At 43.5% G+C, this 21127-nt stretch overlaps 1 protein-coding gene and 1 pseudogene across 2 annotated transcripts in view; one reads left to right on the top strand and one right to left on the bottom strand.

Moving 5' to 3' along the window:
• The window catches only part of OTUD7B (OTU deubiquitinase 7B), a 67766-nt gene extending 46766 nt beyond the window's left edge, over positions 1-21000 (bottom strand). The window contains exons 1-2 of one of the 2 annotated variants that reach the window (XM_023724518.1): positions 20739-21000; positions 19295-19404 (exon numbers count right to left, since the gene is read on the bottom strand). The gene's annotated coding sequence lies outside the window, so the exon portion shown is untranslated. The remainder of the gene's footprint in view (positions 1-19294; positions 19405-20738) is intronic. The other variant, XM_023724519.1, reaches the window with a different exon arrangement.
• LOC111818997 (N-alpha-acetyltransferase 15, NatA auxiliary subunit pseudogene) lies at positions 2067-4213 on the top strand (annotated as a pseudogene).
• Positions 21001-21127: the final 127 nt, after the last annotated feature.

Raw genomic sequence — 21127 nt, 5'->3', positions numbered from 1 at the left:
GGATAACTGGGATCTTCTAAAAATCAAACACCTATGCTCTTCAAAAGACTTCACCAAAAGAGTAAAAAGAACCTACAGACTGGGAAAAAATTTTTGAACAGTACAAGTCAGACAAAGGTCTAATCTCCATAATCTACAAGAAAATCAACACCTCTACAACAAAAAGACAAATAATCCTATTAAAAAAAGGGCAAAGGAAATGAACAGACACTTCGCCAAAGAAGACATTCAAGTGGCCAACAGATACATGAGGAAATACGATCACTAGTCATTAGAGAAATGCAAATTAAAATCACAATGAGATACCATCTCACCCCGGCATTACTGGCACGAATCAAAAACACTGGAAATAACAAATGTTGGAGAGGCTACGGGGAGATCGGAACTCTTATGCACTGCTGGTGGGAATGCATAACGATACAACCATTTTGGAAAATGATATGGCGCTTCCTTAGAGAGCCAGAAATAGAAATACTGTAGGATCCAGCAATCCCACTCCTAGGAATATATCCTAGAGAAATAAGAGCCATCACAATAATAGACATATGCACACCCATGTTCAAGGCAGCATTGTTCACGATAGCAAAAAGATGGAAACAACCTAGATGCCCATCAACAGATGAATGGCTAAACAAACTATGGCACATAAACACAACGGAGTATTATGCAACAGTAAAGAACAATGATGAATCTGTGAAGCATCTCATAACATGGATGAAACTGGAGGACATTATGCTGAGTGAAATAAGTCAATCATGAAAGGACAAATATTGTATGAGACCTCTATTGTAAAAACTGATGAAAAAGTTTACACACAAAAAGAAACAATCTTTGTTGGTTATGAGGGATGGGAGGGGTGCGGGGGGAATACTAAACAGACAATAGATAAGTGGTAACTTTGGTGAAGGGTAAGACAGTACACAATACTGGGGAAGCCAGCACAACCTGTACAAGGAAAGGTCACGGAATCTCCATAGACACATCCAAACTCCCTGAGGGACTTGCTGGGCAGAGGGCTGTGGGGAACCATGGTTTCGGGCAACATCTAGTTCAATTGGCAAAAAACAGTTTATAAAGACATTGTTCTACATTCTACCATGGTGAGTAGTGACTGGGGTCTTAAAAGCCTGTGAGCAGCCATCTAAGATACTCCACAGGTCTCACCCCTTCGGGAGCAAGGGAGAATGAAGAGAACAGGATACAAGGAAAAGATCAGTCCAAAGGACTAATGGACCACAGCTACCAAGGCCTCCACCCTTTGGGAGCAAGGGAGAATGAAGAGAACAGGATACAAGGAAAAGATCAGTCCAAAGGACTAATGGACCACAGCTACCAAGGCCTCCACCAGACTGAGTCCAGTACAACTAGATGGTGCCTGGCTACCACCACTGACTGCTCTGACTGGGATCACAACAGAGGATTCTGGACAGAGCTGGAGAAGGATGTAGAATAAAATTCTAACAAACAAAAGAAGACCGGATTTACTGGCCTGACAGAGACTGCAGAAACCCTGAGAGTATGGCCCCTGGAAACCCTTTTAGCTCAGTGGTGAAGTCATTCCCGAGGTTCACAGTTCAGCCAGGGACTGGACAGCCCCATAAAACAAAACGGGACTAATGAGGCACAGCAGTCCAGGGACAAGGACTAGAAGGCAGAAGGGGACAGGAAAGCTGGTGATAGGGAACCCAAGGTTTAGTAAGGATGGTGTTGTCATAGCGCAATATGTATACTAACTTGTTAATGAGAAACTGTTTTGTTCTGTAAACCTTCATCTAAAGTGAGAATGGCAGCACAACTGGAAGAATGTAATCGACGTAACTGAATTGTATATGTAGAAATTTTTGAAATGGTGTTATCTTTGGCTATGTATATTTTCACAAAAGAAAACGTCCTCCAAGGCCAAGAAGGTAGCGTGTTGACATGTCATGGGGTTGTTAACCAATGTCATAAAACAATATGTGTACTGACTGTTTAATGAGAAAATATTTGTTCTGTAAACCTTCCCCTAAAGTACAATTAAAAAAAAAAAAAGCAAGCAAGCCCAGGTAGAAGAAAAGAAAAAAAACACAGAAAAAGAAAAGCAACAAAGAAATCAGAAAAAGAAGATGAGGAGGAAGAAATCAGAGGTCCAAAAGAACTTATCCCCGAGAAACTGGCCAAGGTTGAAACTCTACTGGAAGAAGCTATTAAATTTTTAACACCGCTGAAGAACCTGGTGAAGAACAAGACAGAAACTCATCTTTTTGCCTCTGAGATTCACTTTAGGGAAGAAAAGTTTCTTCTGATGCTACAGTCAGTAAAGATGGCATCTGCTATGGATTCTAATCATCCCTGGCGTAATGAGCATATGATTCGCCTCTTTAGTCCTGCAGTGTATGAAAGTAAAGATTTACCTGATAGTTACAACAATATTAAAACAAGAAATGAATCGTCTTTTGGAGCAATGAATCCAAAGAATTTTAACGAAACTTTTCTGAAAAGGAATTCGGATTCACTGCCACACAGATTATCAGCTGCCAAAATTGTATATTATTTAGATCCTTCTAGTCAGAAGGGAGCTACAGAGTTGGCAAGAACGCTTGATGCATCCTTCAGTAATGGACACCTCCAGACATGGACGGCGGTATCAGAAGCCCTGTGTGACAGTAGCCTAGGAGACTGTAAAGAAGCTGCTGAGGCACACAGACCATACTGTCCTAAGCTTTTCCTTTATGCTCTGGCTTCCGTGCATCCTGGATATGAAGAGAATAGAAGATCACAGTTAATGGAGACAGTTCTGCAGAAACTGAAGACCTGGCCCGTGAAATCTGAACATTAAACAAGCAAGTGGAATACCTCTGGACCGTATCTAGTGTACAATATTTTTGTCACCCGCCTGCTGCACTACTCTAATTGACACAGAGAGGAATAAATGTTCTGCCTTCAAACAGTGTTTCACTTCTGTTATCCTGCTGAAAAAGTGTATACAAAACATCCAACATAGTACAGGATATAGGTTCAGTTTCTTAAAAAAGTAAAGGCTGCTAAAATTGAGGGGTTAAAAAAAAGATACCTTATCCTATTTCTACCTATCCATTCATATTTTTAAACTGATTTATATAAAATCTTGGAAGCTGTTAACAGATCATAAAGCAGGTGTGTGGCAGAAATATTACTTTAAATTTGTCTTGTAAGACTTTATCTCAGCATAAATGCTGCTTTAGCACTGGATTCTTTCACTTTGCACAAAGAGTTGTTGGGGCTTTAGCATCTGACTGATTTTGTTACAGGGTTGATTCTGACCGCAGAAGTATGCACTGTGAATCACTATTTACAGAGAAACCTACAACAGATGCTTGAAGTTGTAGAAACCGGGACATACAGACACCGAGCAGAATTACTAAGAAACCTAGAGGGTGTTCAATATGCTTGCTGTGTTTCCAAAATGCACTACACATGATCAGTTTGGTATTCTTGTACCACAGGTTTTAACTGAAGTATCCAGTTGGAACAATCTCAGTTTTAACTAAAACTCACTGCTTTGGCCCAACTTGTTAAAACTGTAACGCAAGAAGCAAATGCACTATGACATGGCACCAACTAATTAGCAAGCATGAATTTTCACCCCAGAGTGAAAAAGAAAATCTACCATGGCCTGAAGTTACTGAGCAGAACTCCTGACTGCCATTCTGTGACTGATCAAGAGACTAACAGTTAAAAACCTCAGCAAGCCTTGTTCACGACATGCAGGAAAAAAAAAAAAAAAAAGTGTTTCGGTTTAGGTAACTGGAATTTTTCCACAATGTCACAGGTTTGTAATACCTGAAGCCCTACATTTCTAAGAATATATTTCTTGTTCAGTTGCTTCAGGCAAGCCCACGACTTTGTTAATTTTTAAACGGCCCAAGATTTTTTTTTTTCCAATAACAGACCAGTTTTTTTTCCTGCAGTTATAGATGTAATTTCCTTTTTGTTGTCAAACATGAGGTACCAAATATGATGCAATAAACTGTTTGAAAAAACAATAATGAACAAAAAAATCAAACCCAGTTTAAATGGAATTGAAAAGCAAGCATTTTTAATTCTACCAGAGGGTCAGGAATTTACTTCTATCAAAAAAGCACAGTACTAAAAAAAAAAAAATTATCTGTGTAAGATCAAATTGACAACTGCAACTCAAAAGGTTTGATGGGCAGTGAGTTGAAGAAAATGGTGATGGAGTAATCTGGAAAAGGACAGTGAGAACAGCAGCACAACTGGAGAACGTAATCGACATCACTAAATTGTACACGTAGAAACTTTTGAAATTGTGTAACTTTGGCTACGTACATATTTTCACTGAAAGAAAAAAAAAGGTCCTCCAAGGTAGAGAAGGGAGAGTATTGACATGTCGTGGGGTTGTTAACCAATGTCACAAAACAATATGTGTACTGTTTAATAAGAAACTATTGTTCCGTAAACCTTTATCTAAAGTACAACATAAAATAATGTAAAAAAAAAAAAAAAGCACAGTACCAGCAAAGCAAAATCACAAATTTCCCTTTAAATCATGCCCTTAAAGTGCTAGTCCTGATTGCTTCAATTTGTAAATGTTAAGATCACAGTTTCAGCAAGAATCAATTTCATAAGTATTTGCCATTCCAAGCCCTTTCCCAAACGTTTTACCCACAGTTAAATGATCAATGAACACTCTTCTAAAGAAGAGGTAACTAAGGATGCAGAAGCTGCCCTAGAAAGACTCAACAGTCAAGCATTTTTTTTAACATTTAACTAACATTTACTGTGCACCTATTAGCTGGAGCCCTGGTGGTGCAGTGGTTAAGAGCTCGGCTGCTAACCAAAAGGTCAGCAGTTCGAATCCACCAGCTGCTCCATAGAAATCCTATGGGGCAGTTCTACTCTGTCCTACAGAATCTCTGTAAGTCGGAATCGACTTACGTTGGGTTAGACACATCCCACATAAATCATCTCATTAACTTCAAGAGCCATGCCCAGATTCTCCTCAGTCCTTAATGCTAAATTGACTGGTTCCCCAATACTAAACAGTCCTAATACTTAAAACCTTGATCCCACCTAATTCCTAGAACTCAACTGGAACTCAATCCCCACTGGAACGTTAACTCCTCACTCTCCGAGTCCTAAGCATTTTTCATGCTTTCCACTAGGTAACGCTCAAAAGAAATGTTTGTGCCTATTTTTTTTAAGCTCCTAACTCCAGAATAAACACCACTTATTCCAGGTACGGATTATGGTGACAATGGTCATAACCTAAAACGATTACTCCTCTGGATCACACAAACTAAAGAATAAACCTAGAATGCTAACCAAAAAAATGAATTCCAGCCAGGATTTTGATATTCTTCCCAACCTCAAAAACTATTTTCTAGTCCTTCAAACACAGAAAGCCTTTTCTATTTGAATGAACTGCAGGAGGCAAGTTTGTCTGACCCGAGAGTCCCCGCTGACATATTCATCAGAAAACTGGGAGAAAACGGGAAAAAAATGCCAACTGGCATGACACATTACAATGTTAACAACACATTACTCACCACTGTGCTACAAGAACAAACCTGCAAGTGGACAAGGAACTTTCAGGAGGCCAAGGAAACAGACAAAACTCTTCCAGTCCTCAAAGCACAGACCCATCCAAACGCCAAAGCAGTCACAACATCCAGTGTACACCCAGGTAGGAACAGGTGCAGGGGAGTGCGGGAAGGGAGGGACCGGGGAAAAGCATTACTGGGCAGGTGTGTTTGTCAGCGCCCAGACAGACTGCTTTCTTGGCTTCATCAAGAACCTTTTTAACAAAGAAATACTGCGGGCTCTACCTATTTTTATGACTTATTTATGTATTTACAGGGAACACACAATATATGTAAATGGCAGCTTTTGGAGTCAGTCAGATCTACATTTAAATCCTACCTCTGTCACCTTCTTGCTATGTGACCTTGGACAAGTTATTCAATTTCTCTGTGCCTTAGCAGGGACCTCATCTGTCTTATTCACTGTGGTATCTCCAGTACCTTAAATGATACCTAATCTATAAGCAAAAAAAACCAAATCTGTTGCCGATGAGTCGATTCCAACTCCTCGTGACCCTACAGGACAGAGAAGAAGTGTTCCACAGAGTTTCCAAGGACCTAACCTATAGTAATAAATATTTCTTGAATGAATTAATCTGTAAAACAGGTATAAGAGTATCCATCTTAGAAGATTAGTCCGAAGGACGAACGGACCACAACTACCACGGTCTCCACCAGACTGAGTCCACTACGACTAGATGGTGCCCGGCTCCCACCACTGACCGCTCTGACCGGGATCACAACAGAGGGTCCCGGACAGAGCTGGAGAAAAATGTAGACCAAGATTCTAACTCACAGAAAAAGGCCAGACTTACTAGCCTAACAGAGACTGGAGAAACCCTGAGAGTATGGCCCCCGGAAACCCTTTTAGCTCAGTAATGAAGTCACTCCTGAGGTTCACCATTCAGCCAAAGATTAGACAGCCCCATAAAACAAAACAAGACTAATGGGGCACAACAGTCCCAGGGCAAGGACTAGAAGGCAGGAGGGGACAGGAAAGGTGGTAATAGGGAACCCAAGGTTGAGAAGGGACAGTGTTGACATGTTGTGGGGTTGTTAACCACTGTCACAAAACAATATGTGTACTAACTGTTTAATGAGAAACTATTTGTTCTGTAAACTGTCATCTAAAGTACAATAAAAAAAATTTATAAATTAAAAAAAGTATATAAAAACAAAACAAAAGAGTATCCATCTTATGGAATTATTATGTTAATTAAATGAGGTAACATATATATAACACTTAGCATAATACATGACTCAGGAAAGATTCTTGCTATTAAATAGTAACGTGTTCTTCTTTTTACTCCTTAGCCAGGTCAGAAGTGATGACAGAACTAGACCAAGGACTAAAATGGAATAAGGGCTGTAGAAGCCAAGTATTGGGAGATGTTTACTATTAGGGACCTAGTCATGAGATCCAGGAATATTACAGTCTTGGCAGAAGAAATTAACTAACAATGCCAGAGCCTTATAGTAGATGCGTAATAAATGTTAGCTGATTTAGAAAATGCTAGTTTGAACCCTCAGGTATCTGCTACCAAATATATCAGAGCCTTGACAAAAAGGGCGGGTAAGAAAAAGGGGTGCATCTTGAACAGGCCTGACTGCATATTTACAAACCAAATAGGAAAGATTTGTAGAAGGCTATTAAGCCCTATAAAAATCTCCCAGTAGCAAAAACTGATTCACTCTCCTTTTTAGTTAATAAAAATCTATGTAAATAAATTGTTCTTAACTCCAGACTAGGTAAAAACAAGCACCCAAGCCTGAAAGACTTGGGTACAAAACTCCTTCCCCCTTCACTCCAAAAAGGCTAATGGGTCCTCTGAGTCCACTTCCACTACTGCTCGAAACCAAGGTGGCCTGCCTACCAGGGCAGCAGAAAGGGGACCGGGGAGAAGGCAGAAACGGTTTAATCCTCAGAAAATAGAGGTCAGAGAGAATATGCAATTAAATTCAAAATCTAAAGGAATCTTGTTCCTTGACTAGGAAGCCCCAGCCAGGGCTGCATCGTGAGCCTGACAGAAGTGGACACATTCAGCGTCTAAACGTAAGGAAGGACTATGCAGAACTGAAACAGCTTGTGGTTAAACCTCATCATAATGTGGTCCTCAGCTTCCCATTTCACTTCCCAGGCATCTGCTCTGTTTTTAACCACTTGACCCATTTCCCCTTAAGCAATGTATGATAGAAAGAGTCATGAGCAGCCATCAAAAGAAGAGGTTCGACACCAAATTGTACTGACTAGGCAGCAAACCTAAACCCGTCCCTTAGCTCTCTGTACTCAGTATTAACCAAGAATGCTGGGCTAGACTTAGCCCAAACCCAGCTCTCCCAGAGCTATAACCCAGTCTGAAGACGTGTCCACTGCTCTCATCTATCCCTTTTCCCACAACAACCAGTTACCAAATTGTTTATTTTTTCCTTAAATCACTCAAATCTCTCCCCTTCTTCTCCATTACCATCCCAACTGGTCTTTTTTCCTCCCTTTTACACCACACTGCTGAATCAAATTTCCTAAAATACTAATTTACACACCTAATTCCCTGCTTTGGAATGTTTCACTGTCAGGATATAAACCAAGCTCCTTGAGATTTAAGGTTCTTGCCAATTCCTCTAACTCTCTATTAACCTCATGACCCTCCTAGGTGAATCTGGTACAAACTGTCTGCTTCTTCTCTCCCCAAAGCAATGTGGGCTCTGCTCACTGTTCTGCCTTGAATGCTCTCCCTCTGTATTTATCCGGTCTTCTCTCTTCCCCAAGGCCCAGATACCCTAAGGGCTCCATACAATGTTTCCCTACCTATTTCCTCTAAACGTCTGTATAACTCTATATAACTAACTGTATGACCCACCTGGCACTCAGAACCCAAGACTTTGTATTATTAATGATCTTTTTATGTAAACAGTCTTCACAACTAATTACTGTCTTGATAACATATAACTCTTTCTATACCTGGGGCCTAACTTTTCCGGGCGCAGATATCGAATAAAATGTTTGTTGCTGATGGCGACTACTACCTTGGACAAGTCATTTCAATTTTCTGGGGCCCATTTTCCTCACCTTGAAAATGATGACAATATATAAATTTCCTTTCAGTCCTAAAATGCTCTATGAGGTATACTGCTACACAGCCTTTATTTCTCACTTTTTTCTTCCTTCTATATATGTGTTTACGTATATGGAGTCCCTGGATGGTGCAAATGGTTAACGCCCTTGGCTGCTAACCGAAACGCTGGAGGTTCAAATCCACCCCGAGGGGCCGTGGAAGAAAGGCCTGTTGATCTACGTCCGAAAAATCAGCAACTGCAAACCCTATGGCGCACAGCTCTACTCTGACGCACAGAGTTGCCACGAGTCTGAATCAGCTTGATGGCAACTGGCACACTGGTATGTACGCGCATGTAACTGTCCTATTCAACCCAGAACAAATACTCCCAAGGAGCCCATTCTCCTACTACCTAAAAAAAACATACCTGCTGCTGTCGAGTCAACTCCGACTCACAGCGACCTACTATCTGTTTAGCTTCTTTACTGGGTAACACTTCCCTGGCATCTCCTTAGAACGCCTTGCCCAAATTCCAGCACACAGCAAGTGTTCAGCAGAAAGGAATTTATACTCTCAACAAGACAGCAAACATCAAGGGAAATTTTCGTAGATGATTTTTTTAATCTTAATTTTCACAATGAATTACTATAGTAGAAAAACTACAAAGATGATATGAGAGAAAAGAAATTTAATGTTGTTACAACAGGAGGCCATCTTGTGCCAAATAACCAGGAATTTATTTTAGACAACTAAAGAGGCTAGGCTGCAGCAGAGCTTAAGTCTAGTTCTCAAAGTCTGTTTTCCTGAGTTCAGAGAAGGGTTATGGGAAGTCTCTATCCCTGGTCTGTAAATAACACAGACCAAAGATTCCTCTGGTCAGAGAACCTCATCCTTAGTACTCGCAGAAAACTTCCGGAACTGAACTGTCTAAAGTTCAGCTGGGTGAGCTCTCACAGAAGACCGCACAGACCAGACAGTTCTTAAAACGGACGAGAGCTTGCTGTCTACAGCGTATTTCTGTTAGCAGCGTTGTATCTTCCCATTGCGTCTGGTCTCAGTTCCTAGCACAGGACTGTCTTGATGTGACTATCGATCAGGATTTAATCATGCTAACGCCTCAGACGGATTCTCTTCTCCTTTCCCTTTAGTGTCAGTGTTAATGATTCGGAAATACTTAAAAACACACTGCAGACCAACTCATTTAAAATGACGCTGACTTTTCAAAGAGGAATTATTTTAGAACACAAAACCGACAGATTCAAAGCCACATTCCATATATGATGTTTTCCAAGTAGGCATCTGTAGTATGCAGCCTGGATACAACTGTGATATGGTTCAGGTGTAAGGTTTATAAAGAATTCTGAGCCAGGTTTTGAAGGATGAAGGAAAGAGAATCTCTTTAAAAGTTTACACTCATCTCCCCCCCGTTCTCTGTTCCCGGTCCTCAGTCACATCCTGTAACTGTAACTCCTGCTGTTCACTCCGTTCCTTCGTTCCTTCGCTCTTCCCCTTGACTTCTGCACAAACTCACCCCCTCCCTCCACCTTCCCCTTCCCTCCACCCTTCCTCTCCTTCCACCCTCCTCCTCCCTCCCCACCTAAGAGGAGCTCTGGGAAACACAAGGTAACAGTCCCATGCTAGGAATTAAGGCTCTGCCTCTCTTGCTTGTCAAGTCCCCAAATAAAGTCATGGGGCTACAGGCAAATTTCTCATACATGGTTTCCCCATCACCAGACCCCCCCCTTACCAAGAACGGAGAGAAGACATGGGAATGGCAGGAAAGTGGAGAAATGCCATTTATTCACAGGAACTGTGAGCTCATTACAGCCAACCTGGTCAATGACATGTAGTTACTTACAGCAAAAGTCTTCATCTCAGGCTTACTTCCCAGAGTCTACTCTGGCCAGCTCTTACACATTCCCCCACAACCTGCCCAAATACACTAAATGTATGCTCAAGAAAAAAAAAATTACCATAAATTTGAGGTAAAGAGAACCGCAAAAGAAAATCTGTTGCAAATTAAAGTTCACAAATGCATTTTAGAAGTATAAACAGGCTTGGGATGATCTACTTCAAAAGGTCCATGATACTGTTCCTCAGAACTCACAGGAAATCAAGATCCGATCTATTAGGTTAAACCATACGAAGCTGTCAATACTTGACGTTTTTACCAACAAAACGGCAACTTCATATAGTTCAACTTAATACTGAATTTCTTTCTTCTGCCAACAGGGAGAAGGGAGGAGCGTCCATGGGGCCAAAATGATGGTCTGTTGGGGCTATACACTCCAGAATTAAAAGCTTCAGAGTATTATGCTGAGATACAACCCAGCCTTGTCAATGAACCGGCAAGCGGGGTTAAAGGTGTATGTATGGGCACATGCACGCACTGGGCTTTCCTCTTTAGGGGCCAAGGATTCCTGGTCCTCCGCAGCGTTCACTAAGTGAACAGACAGCCTGCTTTTCCTCAATGCCAAGAGCCCATCTCCTGCGAAGGTGTCAAGACCTGGATGACAACAGCAGAATCTGACAGCTGGGGAAATGAGTCCAGCCACAGGAACACACTGCCTCAAAAGCCACTAGGGTCAATTCCCAGGAGTTTCCCCATTGGGATGATATCACCTATCAATTCCCATTTCAACGCCCAGGAAATGTTTGCTCTCACCTCCCAAAGTAAATTAATCTTGACCGTTCTCACAATTTATGTGTACTTTTCTGTAATTTTTAATGCTGAATGTTTCTTAATAAGCTTTATTTTTCATGGGAGCCACTCCAATATTTATAATTAAACTGATAGTCCACCAATGCACAGGATTGTCATTTTTACTCTTTTATTCATTAATCTAAGCATGTAGTCACTTAATAGTTCCCAAACGCTAATTATTTGTAAGTTATGGAGGTGAGCCCCACCAGGGCAACAAAGATAAAAGAAAACACACATCTGCTTTCAAGGAGCTCACGGTGTGGCAGAGAAGGCACACCACAGGCACAAATGAATAAAAATAAAGAAGGTACAAGCACGATGTGACAGGTGCCAGTAAGATAACAGGATGATTTTCGAAGAGGAAAAGATCATATCCAGGTGGACGGAAAAATGGAAAAGATGGTTTAAATCTGGGACTTTACGGACGGGTAGGATTTTTCCATACGGCAGGTGGGGAGGACAACGGAGGAAGCAGCTTAAGGATGAGTTGACTGAATGAACTAGCTCGACTCTGGACACGTGAACGAGTGCTGAAGAAAAGCTGCAAAAGGATATATATGTACGATGCTACTAACGCAAAGGTTCAAAGCAAAACAAAACTATATGCTGTTTGTGTATCATAAAACATGACAGGGAGTGATACACACCAATGTAGGCAAGCAGTCATAGCCTGGGAAAGAGGAGGAGGAAGGGATGCTTTAACTATAGCATTTTATATCTTGAAGAGAGCGAGCTAAAATAAGTATGACAAAATGTCACTACCCGTTACGTTTGGGTTGTGGGCTCAAAGCTGTCTGTGTTTGGGTTTTTCCTCCTGTGCTTTTCTAAATGTTTGAAATATCCCATTATTAAAATTTTTTTTAATTAAGAAAGAACCAAGTGACTAGAAAATAGTGGAATCATTAACACCAAAGGAATAGTCAAGAGCAATCCTTAGGAGCCCTGGTAGCACAGTGGTTAAGAGTTCAGCCTGCTCACCAAAAGGTCAGCAGTTCGAATCCACCAGCTGCTCCTTGGAAAACAGCCGAATCATTAACACCCAAAGAGTAATCAGGAGCAGTCTTTAGGAGAACCCTTGATGAGTTTAGTTTTAGACTGAAAAGGATTCTTCACATCCCTCACATAGTGTGCACAAAAGGTATATGGAACAGGGTGGGTGGGGGCTGACAAGAAGGAAGTTTTTACTGCCATCTCGAATCAGATGTCTGAGGGAAGAACACCTTCCCACATAACATAAATGCCAGTTTGACCAAGTCATCTCCCTCAAAACAAAGCCAAGGAAACTTTCGGTTATGTAGGAATTTGCTAAGACTCACTGTGAGTAGCTATTCTGTGCCTCCTTTCTCCCCTCTGCTCCCACAAACACTCACAAACAAAAACAAAATGTACCCTTGCCCACATGAGAAAGAATTAAGAATTGGCAGCTCTACTAAAGTGGAGAGCTTCCAAACCAAGGCCTTCTCTGGAAAAGATGATGATGACAGGGCCCAGAGAAAAGAGCAAAGAAACCACAACTCAGTAAAGTTTTGATGCTGGCCTATCCGTGAAAGGCATCTACCCTTTCACATCCCCTTATGTCCCAACAGTCCCCAGGAGAATCCAAAAACATCCTCTATCTTATCCACAGGGCTCTGTTCTCCAGCAAAAATGACTAAAACACAAAATTCCAACTCACTTAGCACTTTAAAACCAAATAATTTCCCACCACAAAAATTCAATGAAATTAAAGACACAGGGAAAAAAGATTCAGAATCCAAGTGTAATGACAAGTCTTGTTGTTTAGACAAACACACTTTTTGTCAGTGCCCAGTTTACCACCGCCTCTCTCTTTAACAGAAGTTTCATTCGCACAACTTAAAACTAAGTTTAAAAGAAAACAGCTTGGAGGAACCTAACAGGAGAGAGAAACATTTCCATACACCCAAACACCTGACATTCCTCTACATCTGAATCATCATACCTAGCGCATCCTAACACCCTATTCACCCCACGCCAGGGCACCCAACTGCCCCAGGCCAAAAGGAGGTCCCTCTTCCCCACGGTAGTGTCAGGCAGGTCTTGGCAGTCAGACCTGAGAAAACCCACGGTTCACTCTGCACTGGTACAAAGGAAAGCGGATTGGAATGACAGTCCCTCTGTCTTCTGGCATAACGCAACACTGCAGAACGGAACACACACTGGAATGGGACTTGAGAGGGAATAAAGAGGTGAACGAACGTTTATTAATCACCTACCACATACCAGCCACTGAAGACCAAATTCCAGATCAAACTGTCACTAAACTACTGTGATCCTGAGTAAACCTCAGGTATTCTGTTTGCAGATGAATGAGGGAGATTAACAAAGCATTAACAGTCCCTCCAGTTCTGATTCCATGAGTCTACAAACCCGATCACTCTCAATAAACGTGTTAACGATAAGCATAATGAAGCTATTAAAAAGCCTTTTGCTCTGTCCCTTTCCATCCACCTCATACACCAATGACACAGTAAACTTTCTACAATGTGAAGCTTATCATTCAGCGCTTAAAACTCTGTAACGGCTCATCATTTACTGCAGTACAAGCTAAAGCTCTCCATGATCCGGCCTTATCTACCTCTCTAGCATCATTCTGCCCTTCCAACCCTGTCTTCCAGTCATAGTAATTACTTAACAGTTACCAGAAGTCTGGCTGTTTCACTCTTTGAAGCTTTTGTACATGCAGTTTTCTTGCCCCATCATCTGCAGGGTACACCCTTAACTCATCTTTCAAGACTCAGATCAAATGTCATCTCCTCTGGGAGGCACTTTCTAACCTCTGCATGCCTGTGGCAGAAGAGAACTTTGGGGGCCACTCTCCCCCTTCTGTGGTCTATCACAGCATCTATCACACTTCATTCCATCTATTTCTTCTACGAGACTTAGAAGCTCCTTGTGATTAGAGACCTTCTCTGACTCATCTGTCTCCTCAGTGCCTAGGACAGTGCTTACAAAGGCAGATATGTGATATGGGCGTGCAGTATAGGGGAGGAAAAGAAAAGGGGCCAGGGAAAGGAGAAGGAGGGACTCAGTTAAGATGGCCTAATTAAGACGACTGGGGAAGAGCTAGTGGTCAGGTTTCTCAGTAACACCATCTCTGGCCTTCTGCTCTTTCCCTGATGTCTGGTCCTCAGAGAGCTTACTCATTCCCTTGGCTAACACATCTGTATCAATGAACTGCACAACTAAATCTTCTATCTCACTGACCCCCACGCCCACTCCAGCTTTAGGCTACCATCTCCAACAACCCAAACAGCTTTCACTTGGATGTTTCATTGCCACTATAAATCCAATACATCTCAAATTAAACTCATCGTCATATTCCCCTAAAAAAAAAGAGGAACCCTTCCTAACTTACTTATCTCAGTCAATGTCTCAGACACCAAGGCTTAAAATGCCAGTCATACTTGACGCATCATTCTCCTTCATAGTCCATGTCCAATCCTCACCAAATTCTATTTTTCCCTCACAATCTCTTTCTCACTCCTTCCTCTCCTTATCCTACCCCCCACAATTCTAGCTCAGGCCTCACACCCCTGGTACCAATGTCCCTGCCCTCCAAGCTAACCTGTGTCCCAGTGTCATCATATTACTATCTTAATCAAAAATTTTCAGTGGTTCCCTATTTTCTATTATTTAAAAATCTAAACGTATACAAACCTGGCTTTTAAGACCCTCTATGAATGACCAGAAGGAGCCCTGGTGGCACAGCAGTTAACCAAAAGGTCAGCAGTTTGAACCTACCAGCTGCTCCACAGGAGAAAGATGTGGCAGCCTGCTTCCGTAAAGATTACGGCCTTGGGAATCCTATGGGGCAGTTCTACGTTGTCCTATAGGGTCATTATGAGTTGGAATCGACTCAACAACAATGGGTTTTTTGGGGTTATAAACAACCAGAATGCTCCTTAAAGAGGATGGCAAGACTCCAGCTCGTTGACACTGGAAACATCAGCAGGAAAAATCGATCGCTAGAAAAGGACATCATGTTTGGTGAAGCAGAGGGCCAACGAAAACAAGGGCAACCTTCAGCGAGATGGCTGCCACAAGAGCCACAACAATGGACTCCAACCTACCGATGGTCATGAAGCTGGCACAGGACCAAGGAACGTTTTGTTCTGTTATATAAGGTCGCCATGCCACTGACTCGGTGGCAACCAACAACATAAGCACAGCTCCAAACCTCCCTACCCACCTGCATTTCCCTGACTCTGTCATTCAGGTCAGTCTCATCACTGACCCAAGTACACCCTGGGTACATTCCTGTTTCCAGGCTTTTCCCTGATCCCTCTCAGCTCAAAAATGAAATTTTGGGGGGATTATTTTCTTCATCTGACGTGCCAACCCGTCTCCCTTGTACCAATAAAAATGTATTCACTCTTTAAGATCTGAGTAAGCTATAATTTCTCTCTGACGTCACTCATAACTACGTATTCTTCTCCCAAAACCCCAACGGTATGGAGTCTGTACTACGCAACTGATAAGATCCTTCCATATTTTTTTGTCTCGCATGATACTAGAGGCTCAGTGAGTGTTTGTTCCCCCAGTCCTCTCGCTCCCAAGTGAACGGTAAGCTCTTCAATGACACAAAGTTGTCGTTTTTCCTAATCCTCCACAGCACCTCGCATAGTGGGTCACTAAAAATAATAGTTTAGTAATTTCTCCTATCCAAAACTATTTCTTGGAGGAAATAAAAGAGACATAATTCTAAAAAATACAGTTGAAAATAATCCAGAAATGGCTGTCTGAAATAAGACTTCTCACTTTTCCACCTCTGGTTTCCAGCTCAGAAATCCTGCAGTCTCCTGAGGCAAGAGGTAAGTAATGACCCTGTGCTCGTGACATCACAAGCGCATAGCTTTGGTAATGATTATGAGGAGGTGGGAGTCGGGGGCAGGGATGAAGGAAAGCAAAAGCTCCGGTGTGGTATGTCCACTTTAAGAACAAGGATGAAAGAACAGCTGTGTGATTTTGTTTACTTTTTAAACGTGGACACTTCTCCTCATTCCTTTTTTTTTTCTAAGTTGGTCATATTTGAAGACAAGTTTCCTTCAGAAGGAAAACATCTGACACTTTCTGGGGAGCCTCTGGGAGAGCCTTTACAAAGCTCAAGTTCTCTGAGAAATCCAGCTTAATCTTCAACACAGTGCAGTGGATTCCTCCCGATACCGTGAGTGAAAACTCACTCTGGTTGCAGCACAGGCATTACCCACCAATAGCTCTCAGGCCTGAGGCAGACAGCCCAGGAGGCTACAGTGGACCCTCACAGATTTCAAAAAGAAACTGGTCATCATTCACATATTCAGGAGAGCCCAGTCTTAATTATTCAGAAATAGATCATTCATTTTATAGATTTCTGGGGTGAAATTCTTAATCCAGCTTTGACTGTCCTATGCCAACCAGGTAATACAGGCTTAGAAATGCAAATCCATTTCAACATTAGCATGATAAACACACACACATACAACTAACTTAAATCTGGTTAAAGAAAAAATGCTTTTCAACCCAAGAAATTCCTGTACTGAGTTCTGAATGACCTATACCAGTGCCCCCTACATCAGCAGATAATCGCGAGTTACACGCACTGGGAACATGATGCTGTCCTTACCACAAGCGCCTGCGGAGAGTGCAGTCATAGTCCTGAGACTTCCCCACAGGCTGATGCCCTGCGAGACGGGCACAAGCAGAGTTCAGCACAGTGAGGAAGGCTGCTTGAACTCAAACACTTACATGAGGAATCTCATGGCTCCTGGATGTCTCCCTTTAGGCTGGGATGGTCCAGAAGAGTCACCATGTACTGGTGCCTGCTTGACTCCTTGTCCCTGAGTTCCTGGACCAGAGCGCTCAATACTTTCATTAAATCCATCCTTTGTTCAAGGACCTACAATGACTCCACTGACCCTTTTATCAGCACCCAGCAGAGTCTGGCCTCTGAGTCCTCTCCACCAACCACAACTCTCGCCTGCTCTACCCACGGCTTGACCAACCCATGTTCCTCCAGCCTCTCTCATGTATCCTCCACAAACACAACTTAGTCATTCATACCATCACTATACGTTCTATGCTTTCTGCCTAGAAGGTGCTGTCCTTCTACTGCAACGCTTACAGAATAACTACAGTGTGCCCTACGTTCTTTCCTTTACTTGAATGCTCATACTTATTTTATACATAAGCTTAAAAAAAGAACTTGTCCAACGTCATGTAGTAAAAGGTAGAAACAGTACTTGAACCAAAGTTCATCCAACTCCACAGCCCTCCACAGCCCTTTATGACTCTAATCCAGAGCCTCCCAGACCCACAGTAAAATGTACTGGGTCAGAAATCTTCCGTAATTTATCTCACTGGTTCATACTTTGTTACTTCCAAGTTTTTTCAGCCCTTACATACTGCATTTGTAACACACTAAACTTGGTTCTGTTTACATGTTGTTTCTTAAATAAAGCTTCTAATAGTCTGCCTTGTCATTCATATTGCATACCCACCGCCTCCCAAGGGCAAGGACACCTGTCTTTACATCTTTTGTATCTCCCCAAAGCCTGTCACTGGAGCCTGGAGGCTGCTTTGTCCACAGAAGTGTTCAATCATTATTCAGCAAAGATTTCTTATTTAAAAAAAAAACTCCTTTCTTATATTAAAAATCTATTAAATTCAGGCATTCGTGATAAAGCTGCCTTGCATCCACATTCCAGTTCTACAGAGTTTTAACTCTTTGACTTTCTCAGGGGCTGGTGGGAAGATGCCAATCTGCTCCTCCACAGCTTGCAGGTTTCCATAGGAAAGCCACTGCTGAGGTCACATTTCAGAGGATTGTTTCAGGTTTTCCCCTTGGTGGGATAAGTGTCTGGGGGGAGTGACCTCTGAGCACGCTTGAGATATTCAGCAGTTCCAAAACTTTAACAAGTGGCACTCAGTGCCCCCATAACAATCGCAAACTTATTTGTAATACTGAGTTATTCCATCATAATTAATTTGGTTACTGAAACATATACTGACTCTCAAAATTCCAAACAAAGCCTTCTGAGAACTGGGAATAACCAAAAACCAAACCCACTGTGTCAACTTGATTCCGACTCATAGTGACCCTAAAGAACAGAGTAGAATTGCCCATGGGGATTCCAAGGCTGTAATCTTTACTGAAGCAGATTGCCACATCTTTCTCCTGCAGAGCAGCTAATAGGTTTGAACCACTGACCTTTCAGTTAGCAGCTGAGTGCATAACCACTGTGCCACTGGGGCTCCTTAGAACTGGGAACAGTGGTGGGCTATTGGGCCTCCACTACACTTATTCCTAAATTTATTCAAGCCCTGCCCCCGGAATAATATATGCAGTTCAACTAGAGGAAGTTGCTAGATACTGATATAAACAGAATTTACCCAGATACCATCAATAATACTGCCACCAACCAACTCACACAAATTAAAGCAATTACTGATAGTTACCAGACTGCGGCAGGACTCTGAGAGGATGTGTGCAATTTTTCGAAATTACATTTCACTCTCCAAATTCAATCTTTTTTTCAATAGGGGTGTCAAAGGAAAGACATAAAGAAAATAAAGCTTCAGGAGTATTTCCACGTTGTTGGTGACATAACTCCACCCAGAGTCCAACTAAAAATCAGCATTCATCACTGGTCATCCTGCCTCATAGGAGTCAGTAGACAGCCCTTTCTTTGGCAAAAGTTTACATCCCCAACCCCTACCCCCCCACTCCCAGTCTTCGGCATTAAATGAAAAAGGATAAGTCAAATCAGGCCCACAAAAAAGTAACAGTTTGGGAACTATCTTCTTTCCATGTTTCCTTCCTGCTTGAATGCGGAATGTCCAAAGTGGGTATCTGTTCAATTATAAATTATTCATGTTAATGGATAATTATCGGCAGAAAGGTGCTGATAATCCAAAATGGGGGAAAATCGACAAATAATCTATTTCTGTTTTGGAATCTAAGTTTTCAGCAAACTTACCCTCTCAGTTATTCCTAGGATGAGTTAATATTTGCATTCGTTTGCAATCTGTAAGTACACAGTAACGGCCACTGACCAGGGGAGGTGCTCTGAGGCATGCTGGGTAGCTACTGGAAAGGAGAAGAGAATGAACACCAGCCTGCAGATGATCAACATCCATTTCATTTATCTTCTGTTCAGCCTTCAAAATACCAACACAACAGCACAGCAGGCTGCTTACCAAACTTTAAAAGAACTGCTTGAAAAACAATGAGGACAAGGAGTATAATTAATTCTTCATTGTTTGCTTATAATGTATTCCTTGGTAAATTATGCACAGCGAGTATTTAACTACAGTGTGATTCTCCCTAACCACCTAGCCTAAGTCCCTGCCGTCTTCTACCGTCCGCCCCACCAGGAAGGCAACCTCATTTTCTAGGAAGGAAAATTTTGTGTTTTTAAAAGTTATATAGTATCGGAACGTTTTTAAAGAACGGAAGGATTAGCTACCCTTTCGGACTAGGCCTACGAGCACCACCTCGCTACTTTGTCCTTTCCCACCTCTGGAATGGGTTCTCAGAGATCCAGCCTCCTCAAAGAGCTCCGAAATACGCAGAGAGAAGCCAAAGACTGAAAACACTGCCAGCTTCCGACTTTCTAAATAAAGTATCTTCTGTACATACTTAGGAAAAGATAAAGTCAAAGTCCTGCTAATTCTCGACTTTACCTTCACGAAAACTCGCTGAAGAGCTCAAGGGAAACCTCTTACATAACTCATCAGCCAGCTTCTTCGGACTTAATTTTTCTATCTGGACCGTGCCGAGGGAGAGGGAGAGAGAGGCTGGTCCTTGGGAGCCGACGGGCTAAAAATACGCGGGCCCAGTAAACAGATCCCATTCCGTCCCGACCGGCCACACCGTTAACCGAGTCACTACGCTGACTCCTGCTCAGCCTCTAAGTTGCCCTCGGCGCCCGGCAACGCTCCTTTTCTCTGAAGTTCACAGCCTGCCCTGCAGTCACTCACACACCCCCTTCGTCGCCCTCCTCCTCCAGACTGGGCGTCAGTTTGCCTGTCAGGAGGAGACTTTAAAGCGAACTTCGTCCTCTACGTGCCGAGGAGCCTGCACTCCTCACCGCGGGGCGCCTTCCCCCGTGACACCCCACCGTCCCTCCCCGAGGTCGGCCGGACGGGCCCGTCCGAGCGGCCCCGCACGGCGCGGGGAGGGAGCCGGGGGCGCCCGGGGCGCCGGCGAAAGGAGGAGGCGTGAAGGGGAAGGGGAGGGAGAACCAGGAGGAGCCAGGGCGCAAAGGGAGGAGGGCGGCCGGGGCAGACGGCTCCGGGCGGCACAGAGTCCGAAAGGGGAAGGGACGCGGCGGAGACCGGAGGGTCAAAGTCTGGGCAGCCCGAGAGGCAGGAGGGGCGGGAGCAGACAGGGGAGGGCGTCGGGGCGCGGGGCGCCGTTACCCTGGCGGCTCCGGGGCTAGGCCCTAGGCCGGGGCGGAGCGCGGGGCCCGGCCGCCACTCTTCATTCCTCAGCAGTGACCCCGGGGTCCGGCCGGCCCCTCCCCCGACGCCGATGGAGGCGGAGGCAGCGGCGGAGATGGCGACCGCGGCCGTTGCCCCGCACAGGAGCACGAGCTGGAGCCAGACGGGACTGATCGGGACTGGCCCGCCCCAGTGGCTTTTCGCCCGCTCCACACTCGGTCGCCACTCCGACTCCGACTCAGGCAGATGGTTCAGGATGGGCGGCTTTCGGCCGTCCGGCCGGAAACAAGCGCCAGTTTCCGGCCGGAGCGGGTTGGTGGTGACACCCCAGCCGCCCCCGGGCCTCCTCCCGCCCCGCCCCGGCCCTC

The sequence above is a fragment of the Trichechus manatus genome, unplaced genomic scaffold, assembly GCF_000243295.1.
Source record: "Trichechus manatus latirostris isolate Lorelei unplaced genomic scaffold, TriManLat1.0 scaffold00250, whole genome shotgun sequence".
NCBI lineage: Eukaryota > Metazoa > Chordata > Mammalia > Sirenia > Trichechidae > Trichechus > Trichechus manatus.
The sequence above is the reverse complement of the archived record's forward strand: the minus strand, read 5'-3'. Positions and strand labels throughout refer to the sequence as shown.